The sequence below is a fragment of the Chiloscyllium plagiosum genome, unplaced genomic scaffold (assembly GCF_037043375.1).
Source record: "Chiloscyllium plagiosum isolate Xiang-an unplaced genomic scaffold, Cpla_swu_hap1 HiC_scaffold_48, whole genome shotgun sequence".
Taxonomy (NCBI): Eukaryota; Metazoa; Chordata; class Chondrichthyes; order Orectolobiformes; family Hemiscylliidae; genus Chiloscyllium; species Chiloscyllium plagiosum.
Genome location: NW_028270186.1, coordinates 30174793 through 30187830, shown reverse-complemented (window position 1 = coordinate 30187830; position 13038 = coordinate 30174793). Strand labels below are relative to the sequence as shown.

At 51.7% G+C, this 13038-nt stretch overlaps 1 pseudogene; it reads left to right on the top strand.

The window, feature by feature from the left end:
• Positions 1-1728, top strand: part of LOC148135797 (putative G protein-coupled receptor 139) — a 54564-nt pseudogene extending 52836 nt beyond the window's left edge.
• The last annotated feature ends 11310 nt before the right edge of the window (positions 1729-13038 follow it).

The window sequence follows — 13038 nt, the reverse complement described above, 5'->3', positions numbered from 1 at the left end:
TCACTATATCTCAGTCTCCCCCTCTCTGTCTATTTCCCAAACCCCTCCCATGTGGTGATAATTAACAGATTCCCCCGCCATCTCTTTCTGGCAGTGATGTTCACACCCACAGCACCCACTTGTCATGGTACAATGGAGAGATGGAGCTGTAAATGCGTGGGAGTTGTACATCCTGTCACTTCCAGCATGGGCTGCAAGTTGCCCCATACTGCGCAGGGATCTAACACAGTGTTACTGAGGAATGCAGTGGGTTGGTGAACAGAGTTCTACATGCCGGGAGGGGAACTGCTCCTGGTTTACAGATCAATGCACTGGGGTGGTGTACAGAGCTCTACATGCCGGGAGGGTAACTGCTCCTGGTTTAGAGATCAATGCACTGGGGTGGTGTACACTTTCCTACATGCTGGGAGGGTAACTGCTCCTGGTTTACAGATTAATTCACGGATGATCACTGCACAGGTCGCTGTGCTGAATAGACTATCTGGTTGAGGTTTATCGATAATGCAATGATGTGGTCAGTGCAGCTCCCCGTGTTGGACAGATATGTACCCTGTGCACAGTACATCATGCTGGTGGGGTGGGTAGAGGGGAAAGGTGATGGACAGTTGAAGGAGATCCCGGAACGTTCTGCCCCCAACATTCCAAAACTGACATTTTTGTCAGTAATTCCGAACTTCCCAGTTGTTATTCTAGCTCCAATTATTTTAATAAATCCCTGAATACAGGGACACATTTGAAAATCTCACTGGGTCCCCGATCAAACGGGTCCCTTTGCCTCCAGACTGATGGATAATGGGTTTGTTTTCCTTCCTCACAGTTAACGTAGTGACCATCTACGTCCTGCTTTATAAAGATTGTGGATTGTCTCCATGTGTGAGATGTTACCTGGGGGCCATGGCAGCGGCGGATCTCCTGGTCATTATCCTCGACCTGATCCTGAGACACATTCCCATTGTTTATCTGGAACAGTTTTATTTCCTGATGGACTCCGTCCCCGTGTGTAATATCCACGCCGTCCTGCTTTATGCAGCCACTGACTGCTCTGTCTGGTTCACCGTCACTTTCACCTTTGATCGGTTTGTGGCCATTTGTTGCCAGAAGCTGAAAAGTAAATATTGCAGTGAGAAAACGGCGGCTGTGGTTCTGGGAGCAGTGACTGTGCTGAGCTGTTTAAAGAACATTTCCTGGTATTTTATGCTCAAGGCTCGGTATCGGCTGTGGAACCTCCCCTGGTTTTGTGAGGTAACAGACGCTGCTTTATCCTCCAGTATCTGGGTCACAATCGAGTTCCTCCACAACATTCTAACCCCGTGTGTCCCATTTCTCCTGATTCTGCTGCTCAATTTTATCACCATCAGACACATTTAAGTGACCAGCAGAGCCCGCAGGAGACTCCGCGCTCACACCAATGGGGACGCTCAGTCTGACACTGAAATGCGAAACCGAAAAAAATCCATCATTTTACTGTTTGTGATCTCGGCCAATTTCATCCTGTTATGGTCAATGTTAATGCTGTATTCTATATGGAGCCGGATGTATTGGATTGGGTATGACTCTGTGTATCTCGATGGCTTTGTGCTGGAATTGGGCTTCAAGCTGCAGCTCCTCAGTTGCTGCACAAACAACGCGATTTATGCCGTGACCCATACTAAGTTCAGGCAGCAGCTGAAGAATGTGCTGAAATATCCCTTCACCCAAATCCATCCATCCATCAAATTCCCTCGTTAATCAATCCATCCGGGATTTTCTCATTTCAGTTCAGTGTTTCAGCGATGGAGCAGCCTGTCGCTATGGTAACAGACTGAGGCTAGCGCTGGGTTGTCCATCCTTATCCCACAAGGGGGTTACAGGGAAACATTTCAATGTTTCTCACAACTCAGGGGCCAGTGAGAAAAGGCACCATCCCACTGATTGTATCCATCACTTCCATTTGTAAACAATAAAAATGTTGATTAAAGCGTGCCAAGCAGCAGAGTGGCCGAAGTTGTTGTGTGTCTTTGTGTTGGAGAAGCTGAGCTGGAGAGAGACAGACTCAGCCCCAAGTCCTGGTCCTCAGGGAAGGGGACGGCACTGCGCCCTGAGCTCAAGAGCTGTGTTTAACTCCCTCTGTCCCCCCCACTCCAACCTGACCTCCCCATTTCCTCTCCCCTACTCTTTCTCCTCATTTCTCTCCCTCTCTCTCACTGCACACTCTCTCTTTCTCACCACCTCTCCCTTTCACTCTCCCTCGTCCACCCTCTGTCTCACACACACATCCCTAACCCTGATTTCTCCACCTGCCTCCACTCTTTCCTCTCCCACAACCCAGCACTCACTCTCTCCAGCCATCTGCCTCCCTCCCACAATTCTGTCTCTACTCCATTTCCCCCCTCCTCCCACCTCCCATATCTCTCTATCATCTCACAAGCACCCCTCGAACCACATGCAGCCAAAGCACCAATCTTCCCCACCATCCCCCACCCCCATCTGGATTAGAGGAAGAGGGAGACGTCAGAGAGACAAAATGTGTCAGAGAGAGAGGGACGGGCAGGAGGGACAGAGATTTGGTCTGAGAGAAACAGAGCGAGGTGGGGAGAAAGAGAGACTGAGGTGGGGGATCGAGAGTGAGAGAAGGTGGAGAGAGAGTGAAAGAGCAGGGCGAGAGTGAGAGAGAGAGACGGAGAGAGAGAGGCAACGCAGAGATAACGTGAGGGAGGGAGAGAGAGGGAAATAGGGGAGGACATAATGAGAGAGGGGTCAGAGAGAGGGGGACAGAGTGGGGGACAGAGAGAGAGGAACAGAGAGCGGGGGACAGAGAGAGGGGACAGAGAGTAGGGGACAGAGAGAGGAGGACAAAGAGAGGGGAACAGAGAGAGGGGCAACAGAGAGAGGGGCAACGGAGATAGAGGGGGAAGAGAGAGAGGAACAGAGAGAGGGGGAAAGAGAGTAGGGGACCGAGAGAGGGGCAGACAGAGAGGGGACAGAGAGGGGGACAGAGGGGCGGGATAAAGAGAGGGCGACAGAGGGGGGTGACAGAGAGGGGATCAGAGAGCGAGGCGTCAGAGAGAGGCAGGATAGAGAGGGTGGCAGAGAGAGAGGGGAACGGGGGAACGGAGAAGCAAGGGACAGAGAGGGGGTGACAGAGATAGAGGGGGAAAGATTGGGGACAGAGAGTGGAGGACAGAGATAGGGGGATAGGGAGCGGGGGATAGTAAGAGAAGACAGAGAGAGGGAGACAGACAGAGGGAGACAGAGTGAGGGGGATAGGGAGAGGTGAGCAGAAAGAGGGGGAGAGAGAGGCAGGGCAGAGAGGGGGACAGAGAGGTGTGCACAGAAAGGGGGCACAGAGAGAGGGGGCAGAGAGAGGGGAACAGAGGGGGGGAGAGAGCGGGGGAAAGAGAGTGGAACAGAGAGGGGGGAGATAGAAGAGGTCATGGAGTGGGGGGACAGAGAGAGGGGGGTTCAGAGAGACGGGCGACAGAGAGAGGGGGACACAGCGAGAAGGGCGACAGAGACAGGAGAACAGAGAGAGAGGTGAACATAGAGAGGGGGAGAGAGGGTGGGACAGAGAGATGGGGACAGAAAGAGGGACAGAGGGGGCGAAAGAGAGGAGGGCGGGGGGAAGAGGAAGAGGGGCGACAGAGAGAGATAGGGGACAGAGAGAGGTGGACAGAGAAAGGAAGGACAGAGAAAGGGGTGGACGGGGAAACAGAGAGGGGGGGACAGAGAGAGGGGACAGAGAGAGAAAGAACAGAGAGAGGGGTACAGAGAGAGAGTGGGGACGGGGGATTAGAGACAGAGGGAGTACAGGGAGGGGGACAGTGAGAGGGGGAGAGAGAGGGGGGACAGACAGAGGGGGACAGAGAGCGCGGATAGAAAGGGGGGACAGAGAGAGGCAGGACAGATAGAGGGGGAGAGAGACGGGAAAGAGAGTGGGGACAGAGAAGGGGACAGAGAGAGTGAACAGAGAGAGGGGTACAGAGAGAGAGAGGGGACGGAGGATCAGAGAGAGAGGGAGTACAGGGAGGGGGGCAGAGAGAGGGGGAGAGAGAGGGGGACAGACAGAGGGAGACAGAGTGAGGGAGACAGGAAGGGGGGCAGAGAGAGGGGGAGAGAGAGAGGCAGGGCAGAGAGGGGGACAGAGAGGTGTGGACAGAGAGGGGGGCACAGAGAGAGGGGGCAGAGAGAGGGGAACGGGGGGAAGAGCGCGGGGGAAAGAGAGAGTGGAACAGAGAGGGGGGAGATAGAAGAGGTCAGGGAGTGAGGGGACAGAGAGAGGGTGGTCAGAGAGACAGGCGACAAAGAGTTGGGCGACAGAGAGAGGGGGACACAGCGAGAAGGGTGACAGAGACAGGGGAACAGAGAGAGGAGAACAGAGAGAGGGGAGAAAGAGAGGGGGGCAGAGAGATGGGGACAGAAAGAGGGACAGAGTGGCCGACAGAGAGGAGGGCGGAGTGCAGAGAGAGGGGCGACAGAGAGAGACAGGGGACAGGAAGAGGGGGACAGAGAAAGGAGGGTCGGAGAAAGGGATGGACAGGGGGGAGGAAAAGAGAGACGGGTACAGAGAGAGGGGACAGAGAGAGAAAGAACAGAGAGAGTGCTTCAGAGAGAGAGTGGGGACGGGGGAATTAGAGAGAGAGGGAGTACAGGGAGGGGGACAGTGAGAGGGGGAGAGAGAGGGGACAGACAGAGGGGGACAGAGAGAGCAGACAGAAAGGGGGGACAGAGAGAGGCAGGACAGACAGAGGGGGAGAGAAACGGGAAAGAGAGTGGGGGACAGAGAGGGGGACAGAGAGAGAGTGAACAGAGAGAGGGGTACAGAGAGAGAGGGGACGAGGGATCAGAGAGAGAGGGAGCACAGGGAGGGGAGAGAGAGAGAGGGGCGACAGAGAGAGACGGGGACAGAGAAAGGGGGACAGAGACAGACGGACAGAAAGGGGGGACAGAGAGAGGCAGGACAGATAGAGGGGGAGAGAGAGATGGGGACATAGAGCGCGGGGGAGAGAGGCGGGGCAGAGAGGCGGACAGAGAGGTGTGGACAGAGAGGAGGGCACAGAGAGAGTGGGACAGACAAAGGGGAACAGAGGAGGAAAGAGAGCGGGGGACAGAGAACGGGGAACAGAGAAAGGGGGAGATAGAAGACGTCAGGAAACAAAGAGAGGGGCGACATAGAGAGGGGCGACAGATAGGGGAATGGAGAGAGGGGAACAGAGAGATGGGGACAGAGAGGGGAGACAGAGCGGGCGATGGGGGGCGGGGACAGAGAAAGAGGATCGACAGAGAGAGACAGGGGACAGAGAGAGGGGGACAGAGAAAGGGGTGGACAGAGAGGGGAACAGAAAGAGGGGGAGGGAGAGAGGGGACAGAGAGAGTGAACAGACAGAGGGGTACAGAGAGAGAGAGGGGGGACGAGGGGAACAGAGAGAGGGGGTACAGGGAGGGGGGCAGAGACAGTGGGACAGATTTAGGGGTAGATAGACGCGGACAGAAAAGGGGGACAGAGGGGGGAACAGAGAGATGGGGCACAGGGAGAAGGGGAGAGAGAGGGGGGAACAGAGAGAGGGGGGAGATAGAAGAGATCAGGGAGTGGGGGGACAGAGAGAGGGGGGTCAGAGAGAGGGGCGACATAGAGACGGGCGACAGAGAGAGGGGGACACAGCGAGAAATGCGACAGAGAGAGGGGAATCGAGAGAGAGGGGAACAGAGAGAGGGGGAGAGAGAGAGATGGAGACAGAGAGTGGGGAACAGACGGGGCGACAGAGAGAGACAGGGGACAGAGAGAAGGGGGCAGAGAAAGGAGGGACAGAGAAAGGGGGAGCAGAGAGAGCGGGACAGAGAGAGAGTGAACAGAGAGACGGGTACAGACAGAGAGGGGGGACGGGGGGACAGAGCGAGGGAGACACAGATGGGGACAGAGAAAGGGGTAGAGAGATGGGGACAGAGAGATGGGGATGGGGGCAAAGAGAGGGGACAGAGAGAGGGGAAGATTGGGGAGGGGGCGGTGTTGGACGGGGTTGGGGAGGGGGCGGTGTTGGACGGGGTTGGGGAGGGGGCGGTGAAGGACGGGGTTGGTGACGGGGTGGTGTTGGAGGGGGTTGGGGAGGCGGCAGTGTTGGACGGGGTTGGGGAAGGGGCGGAGCTGGATGGGGCTGGGAGGGGGCAGTGTTGAACGGGGTTGGGGGATGGGGCGGTTTTGGACGGAGTTGGGGGAGGGGGCGGTGTTGGACGGGGTTGGGGGAGGGGGCGGTGTTGGACGGGTTTGGGGGAGGGGGCGGTGTTGGACGGGGTTGGGGAAGGGGGCGGAGCTGGATGGGGTTGGGAGGGGGCAGTGTTGGATGGGGTTGGGGAGGGGACAGTATTGGATGGGTTTGGGGAGGGCGGTGTTGGACAGGGTTGTGAGGGGGCGGTGTTGGACGGTGTTGGGGAGGGGGCGATGTTGGACGGGGTTGGGGAAGGGACAGTGATGGACGGGATTGGGGACGGGGCGGAGTTGTACGGGGTTGGGGGAGGGGGCGGTGTTTAACGGGGTTTGGGGAGGGGGTAGTATTGGACGGGAATGGGAGCGGGGGGTGTTGGACCGGGTTTGGGAGCGGGCGGTGTTGGACGGGGTTAGGGGAGGTGGCGGTGTTGGACGGGGTTTGGGGATGGGGTGGTGTTGGACGAGGTTGGTGAGGGGGTAGTATTGGATGGGGTTGGGGAGGGGACGGTGTTGAACGGGTTTGGGGGAGGGGCGGTGTTGGACGGGGTTTGGGGAGGTGGCGGTGTTGGACGGGGTTTGGGGAGGTGGCGGTGTTGGACGGGGTTTGGGGAGGTGGCGGTGTTGGACGGGGTTTGGGGAGGTGGCGGTGTTGGACGGGGTTTGGGGATGGGGTGGTGTTGGACGAGGTTGGTGAGGAGGTAGTATTGGATGGGGTTGGGGAGGGGACGGTGTTGAACGGGTTTGGGGGAGGGGCGGTGTTGGACGGGGTTTGGGGAGGTGGCGGTGTTGGACCGGGTTGGGGAGCGGGCGGTGTTGGACGGGGTTTGGGGAGGTGGCGGTGTTGGACGGGGTTTGGGGATGGGGTGGTGTTGGACGAGGTTGGTGAGGGGGGTAGTATTGGATGGGGTTGGGGAGGGGACGGTGTTGAACGGGTTTGGGGGAGGGGCGGTGTTGGACGGGGTTAGGGGAGGTGGCGGTGTTGGACGGGGTTTGGGGATGGGGTGGTGTTGGACGAGGTTGGTGAGGGGGGTAGTATTGGATGGGGTTGGGGAGGGGACGGTGTTGAACGGGTTTGGGGAGGTGGCGGTGTTGGACGGGGTTTGGGGAGGTGGCGGTGTTGGACGGGGTTTGGGGAGGTGGCGGTGTTGGACGGGGTTTGGGGATGGGGTGGTGTTGGACGAGGTTGGTGAGGGGGGTAGTATTGGATGGGGTTGGGGAGGGGGCGGTGTTGGACGGGGTTTGGGGGAGGGGCGGTGTTGGACGGGGTTTGGGGAGGTGGCGGTGTTGGACGGGGTTTGGGGATGGGGTGGTGTTGGACGAGGTTGGTGAGGGGGGTAGTATTGGATGGGGTTGGGGAGGGGGCGGTGTTGGACGGGGATGGGGAGGGGGCGGTGTTGGACGGGGATGGGGAGGGGGCGGTGTTGGACAGTGTTGGGGAGGGGGCGGTGTTGGACGTGGTTGGGGAGGGGGCGGTGTTGGACGGGGATGGGGAGGGGGCGGTGTTGGACAGTGTTGGGGAGGGGGCGGTGTTGGACGGGGTTGGGGAGGGGGCGGTGTTGGACGGGGTTGGTGGAGGGGGCGGTGTTGGACGGGGTTGGTGGAGGGGGCGGTGTTGGATGGTGTTGGGGAGGGGGCGGTGTTGGACGGGGTTGGTGGAGGGGGCGGTGTTGGACGGGGTTGGTGGAGGGGGCGGTGTTGGATGGTGTTGGGGGGGCAAGAGGTTTGTATACAATAAACGGAAGGGCCCTGAGCAGCACTGATATACAGAGGGATCTTCGGTTGCGAGCTAAAAGATCCCTGAAAGTGGTGAAGGAGGTGAATGGCAGGCTTGCCTTCTTCTGTCAGGAGAGTGAATATAAAACTATAATCAGGCCACCTTTGGGGTATTGTGTGCCGCTTTGATCACCACATTATAGGTAGAATGTGAAGGCTTTTGGGAAAGTGGAAACAGGTTTGCCAGGATGTTGCCTGGATTGGGAGAGGTTGGAAAAACTTGGATTGTTGTCTTTGGAAAATCAATGGCTGTGGGGTGACCCAACTGGCACAGACAAAGTTTGTAAGCCATGGTTTACCACAGAAATTGCATCTCTTGTTAAGAAGAAGAAAGAGGCTTATGTGTTGATGAGGCAAAATGGTACAGTTGAAGCAATAGAGAGTTACAGATCAGCTAGGAAGGATTTAAAGAGAGAGTTAAGAAAAGCAAAGTGAGGACACGAGCAGTCTTTAGCAAACAGAATAAAGGATAACCCTGAAATTTTCTATAGGTATGTGAAGAATAAAAGGATGATTAGGGTAGGACAAGGGCTAATCGAAGACAGAAGTGGGAAGTTGAGTTTTGACCCTGCAGAGATCGGAGGAGTGCTAAATGTACATTTCTCATCGGTGTTTACACAGGAAAAGGAGAATATTTTCGAGGACAAAAATGTGGTACGAGATATTAGACTAGAAAGGATTGAGGTTAGTTACGCACAGGTGTTATCAATTCTAGAAGGAGTGAAAGTAGACAAGTACCCAGTCCGGATGGGGTTTATCTTTGGATTCTCTGGGAAGCTAGCGAGGAGATAGCAGAGCCTTCGGCTTTGATATTTGAGTCATCATTGTCTATGAGTTTAGTACCCGAGTACTGAACGATGGCAAATGTTGTGCCCTTGTTCAAGAAGGGCAGCAGAGATGACCCAGGTAATTATAGACCAGGGAGCCTTACTTCCATTGCAGGAAAGGTTTTGGAAAGGATTATAAGAGATAACAGTTATAATCATCTAACAAGCAACAATTTGATTTCAGATAGTCAACATGGTTTCGTCAAGGGCATGTCCTGTCTCACAAACCTCATTGAGTTTTTTGAGAAGGTGACCAAGCATTTAGATGAGACTAGGGCAGCTGATGTGGTATACATGGACTTCAGTACAGCCTTTGATAAGGTTCCACATGGTAAGTTGATGGAAAAAATGCAGAGGCATGGAGTTGAGGGTGATTTCGCAGTTTGGATTAGAAACTGGCTTTCTGAAAGAAGGCAGCGAGTGGTGGGTGATGGAAAATATTCAGTCTGGAGCCCAGTTACTAGTGGTGTTCCACAAGGATCTGTTTTGGGACCACAGCTGTTTGTCATTTTTATAAATGACTTAGGTGGATGGATTAGTAAATTTGCAGATGACACTAAAGTCTGTGGAGTAGTAGACAGTTTGGAAGAATGTTACAGGTTGCAGAGGGATTTAGATAAACTGCAGAATTGGGCTGAGAGGTGCAAGTGGAGTTCAATGCAGCTAAATGTGAGGTGATGCACTTTGGGAAGAATACCAGGAAGGTAGAGTACTGGGTCAAGGGAAAGATTCTTGGTAGTATGGATGTGCAGAGGGATCTTGGAGTCCATGTACATAGATCCCTGAAAGTTGTCACCCAGGTGGATAGTGCTGTTAAGGCAGCATCCGGTGTGTCAGGTTTCATTGGTAGAGGGATTGAGTTCTGGAACCGCAATATCATGCTGCAACTATACAAAATGCTGGTGTGGCCACAGTTGGATTGTTGTGTACAGTCTGGTCGCCCCATTACAAAAAGGATGTGAAGCATTGGAAAAGGTGCAGAGGAGATTTATCAGGATGGTGCCTGGTCTGGAGGGAAGGTCTTATGAGGAAAGGCTGAGAGACTTGGATCTGTTCTCATTGGAAAGAAGGCGGCTAAGGGGGAATTTGATAGAGACATATAAGATAATCAGAGGATTAGATAGGGTAGACAGTGAAAGTCTTTTTCCTAGGATGATGACGTCAGCTTGTATGAGAGAGCACAACTACAAATTGAGCGGTGATAGATTTAAGACAGATGTCAGAGGCAAATTCTTTACACAGAGAGAGTGGTAAGTGTGTGGAATGCCCTACCAGCTAAGGTAGTCAACTCAGCCACATTAGGGAGTTTTAAACAATCCTTAGTTAAGCTCATGGATGATTTTGGGATAGTTGAGGGGGACGAGTTGAGAAACTTCCACAGGTCGGCGCAACATTGAGGGCTGAAGGGTCTGTTCTGCGCTTTATTATTCTATGTTCTATGTTCTATAATCTGAATCCTTTTCCAAGGTAGAAATGACAAATTTTAGAGGCCATAGATTTCAGGGGACGGGGAAAATTTAAAGAAAATAAAAACCGAAAGAACAGAAGATGCAGTAAATCAGAAACAAAAACAGAAGTTTCTGGAAATGCTCAACAAGTCTGGAAGCATCTGTGAAGAGAAATCAGAGTTCAAGTTTCTGATGAAGTACCCGAAACATTAACGGATTTATATTTTCACAGATGCTGCAAGACCTGCTGAGCATTTCCAACAACATGTGAATGTTTAAAGGGAGTAATATCACTCAAGTTTCTTATGCAAAAGGTGATAGATGACTGGAATGTACTCTCCTGGGAGGTCGTAAAAGCAGAAACAATCACAATGCATAAGAGGCATTTGGGCAGGCACATAAGCTCGCAGGGGTTGGCAGGGATATGGATCATGTCCAGGAAGGTGGAATTAGTTTGGAATGGCATCATGGTCTGCACACACATGATGGGCCCATTATTCCAGTGCTGTACTGTTCTGTTTTCCAGGGGGTACAATGTGTGGAGCGAGAGTTAATATTTTTTTAGAACACACAGTGAGTTGATACATTTTGAGAGAAGCAATGTAGAAAGGAAATATATACTTGGATAGCACGGATACAAAGAGTAGAGACTGAGGGAAGGGGGGGGGGGCAATGTGTACAATTCTTTAAAGGAGAGAGGACATAATCAAAGTGTTTTGATCAAAACATATGGGATCCTGGGTTTCATTAAACAATTTCATTGACTGGGTAGGTCACAGTCAATCGTTGTATCCAATTCAGGTCAACAGATTCCTGCTCAGGAAGGATCTGAGTGATCTTTAGGGTGTGGAGTACAGACTTATTGGTGTGGTGCACTGAAGAAGAAAATCCAGTCACTGGATTGATTTGGAAAAAATATGCTATTTTCTTTGAAGAAATCAAGTTGAATATATCTTGATAGATTAAAATGGATAACATTATAACACATCTAGATAGAGCAGACAATAAAATAAATTGCACTTGATAGGTGATGGCTCAAAATTTAAGATTAGATATAACGTTTTGAGAAAGTGGGAGATGAACAAGTGTTCCCACTGGCTGTATTGGCTGGAAATATGCACAACATGCTGCCTAGTATGGTGGTGCAAGTAGGGATGATCAATGATTAACAATTACGATTATATCAGATCTGAGGGAAATAAACTTTCAGGGTTTTGGGGACAGTTGGAGAATGACAATAAGGGATTCTGCTACAGAGAGCCAGCTTGGATTTCTTGGGCCCCTTTCTGTGCCATAACACATTTTTTTTGTACTTGCTTAACTTGTTCTGGTTATTTTTCTTCAGGGGTTAAATTATCATTAAGGTAAATCTGCTCTGTGTTCATGCTCAGACCAACACAGATTGTCCTTCCACAGCAGGAGATAATCTTTACTGCTTTATACTTGGTTCTGGGGGAGTCCCCAGGTAGGGTACGCAGAACTGAAAATCTGCTCCAGGATGTTTTAACCAGGATTGTGAATATCTTGGAATATCTAGTGACAGACCAATACCTGAAATGCTTTCCGACTGACTGAATAAATGCAATATGTTCCTTCCACAGCATGTTGCTGGCTGGAGTTCTTTGGTCAGTGTTGTTCCACAAGGATCAGAATTGGAACATCTATTGTCTGTAACATATATCAATGATTAGCATGGAAATGTAAACGATTTAATTAGCAAGTTTCTAGATCGTACAAATTGAGGAAGTTGTGAATCATGAAGAATGTTGTCAAAGGATACAGCAAGAAGTAGATCAGTTGGAAAACCCATACGGAGATAGATTTTAATCCAGACAAGTGTGAGGTGATGTATTTTGGGAGGCTCATTGCAAGAGGAATGTATTCACTAAACCGAAGGGCTCTCAGCAGCATTGATGTGCACAGGGATCTTCAAGGGAAAGTTCACAGCTCCCTGAAAGTGGCGAAGGATCTGTATGGCATACTTGCCTTCTTTTGTCAGGGACTGAATATAAAACTGTCATTAGGCCACCTTTGGAGTATTGTGTGCTGTTTTGATCACCACATAAAAAGGAGGATGTGGAGGCTTTGGACAGCATGAAAACAGGTTTACCAGGATGTTGCCTGGATTGGGAGAGGTGGAAAGACTTGGATTTTTAACTTGGGAAAGTCAGTGGCTGCGGGTGATCCGAAAGGCTCAGACAGAGTGAATAATCTGAATCTTTTTCCAAGGTGAAAATGGCAAATTCTAGAGGCCATAAATTTAAGGGGAGAGGGGGCAGGTTTAAAGGAAATGAAAACCAAAACAGCTGCAGATGCTGTAAACCAGAAACAAAAACATTTTCGGGAAAAGTTCAGCAGGTCTAGCAGCTTCTATGAAGATAAATTCAAGTTAATGTTTCTGAGGAACGGTGACCAGACCCAAAATATTAACTGATTTTTCTTCACAGTTGCTGCATGATCTGCTGAGCATTTCCAACAACATGTGCAAGTTTAAAGGGAGTTGTGTCAGACAAGTTTCTTATGCACAAAGTGGTAAGTGAAAAGAATGTACTTTACTGAGAGATGGGAAAATCAGAAACAATTGCAACGTTTAAGCGGCATTTGGGCAGACACATATGCAGGCATGGGTTGGCAGGGATATGGATCGTGTACAGGCAGATTAGTTTGGAATAGCATCATGATCCGCACACACATGGGGGCCCAATTATTCCAGTGCTGTACTGTTCTGTTTTCCAGGAGGTAGAATGTGTGGAGGGAGAGATAATATTTTTAGTGGAATATGTCTCTTGTTTCGAACACACAGTAAGTTGAT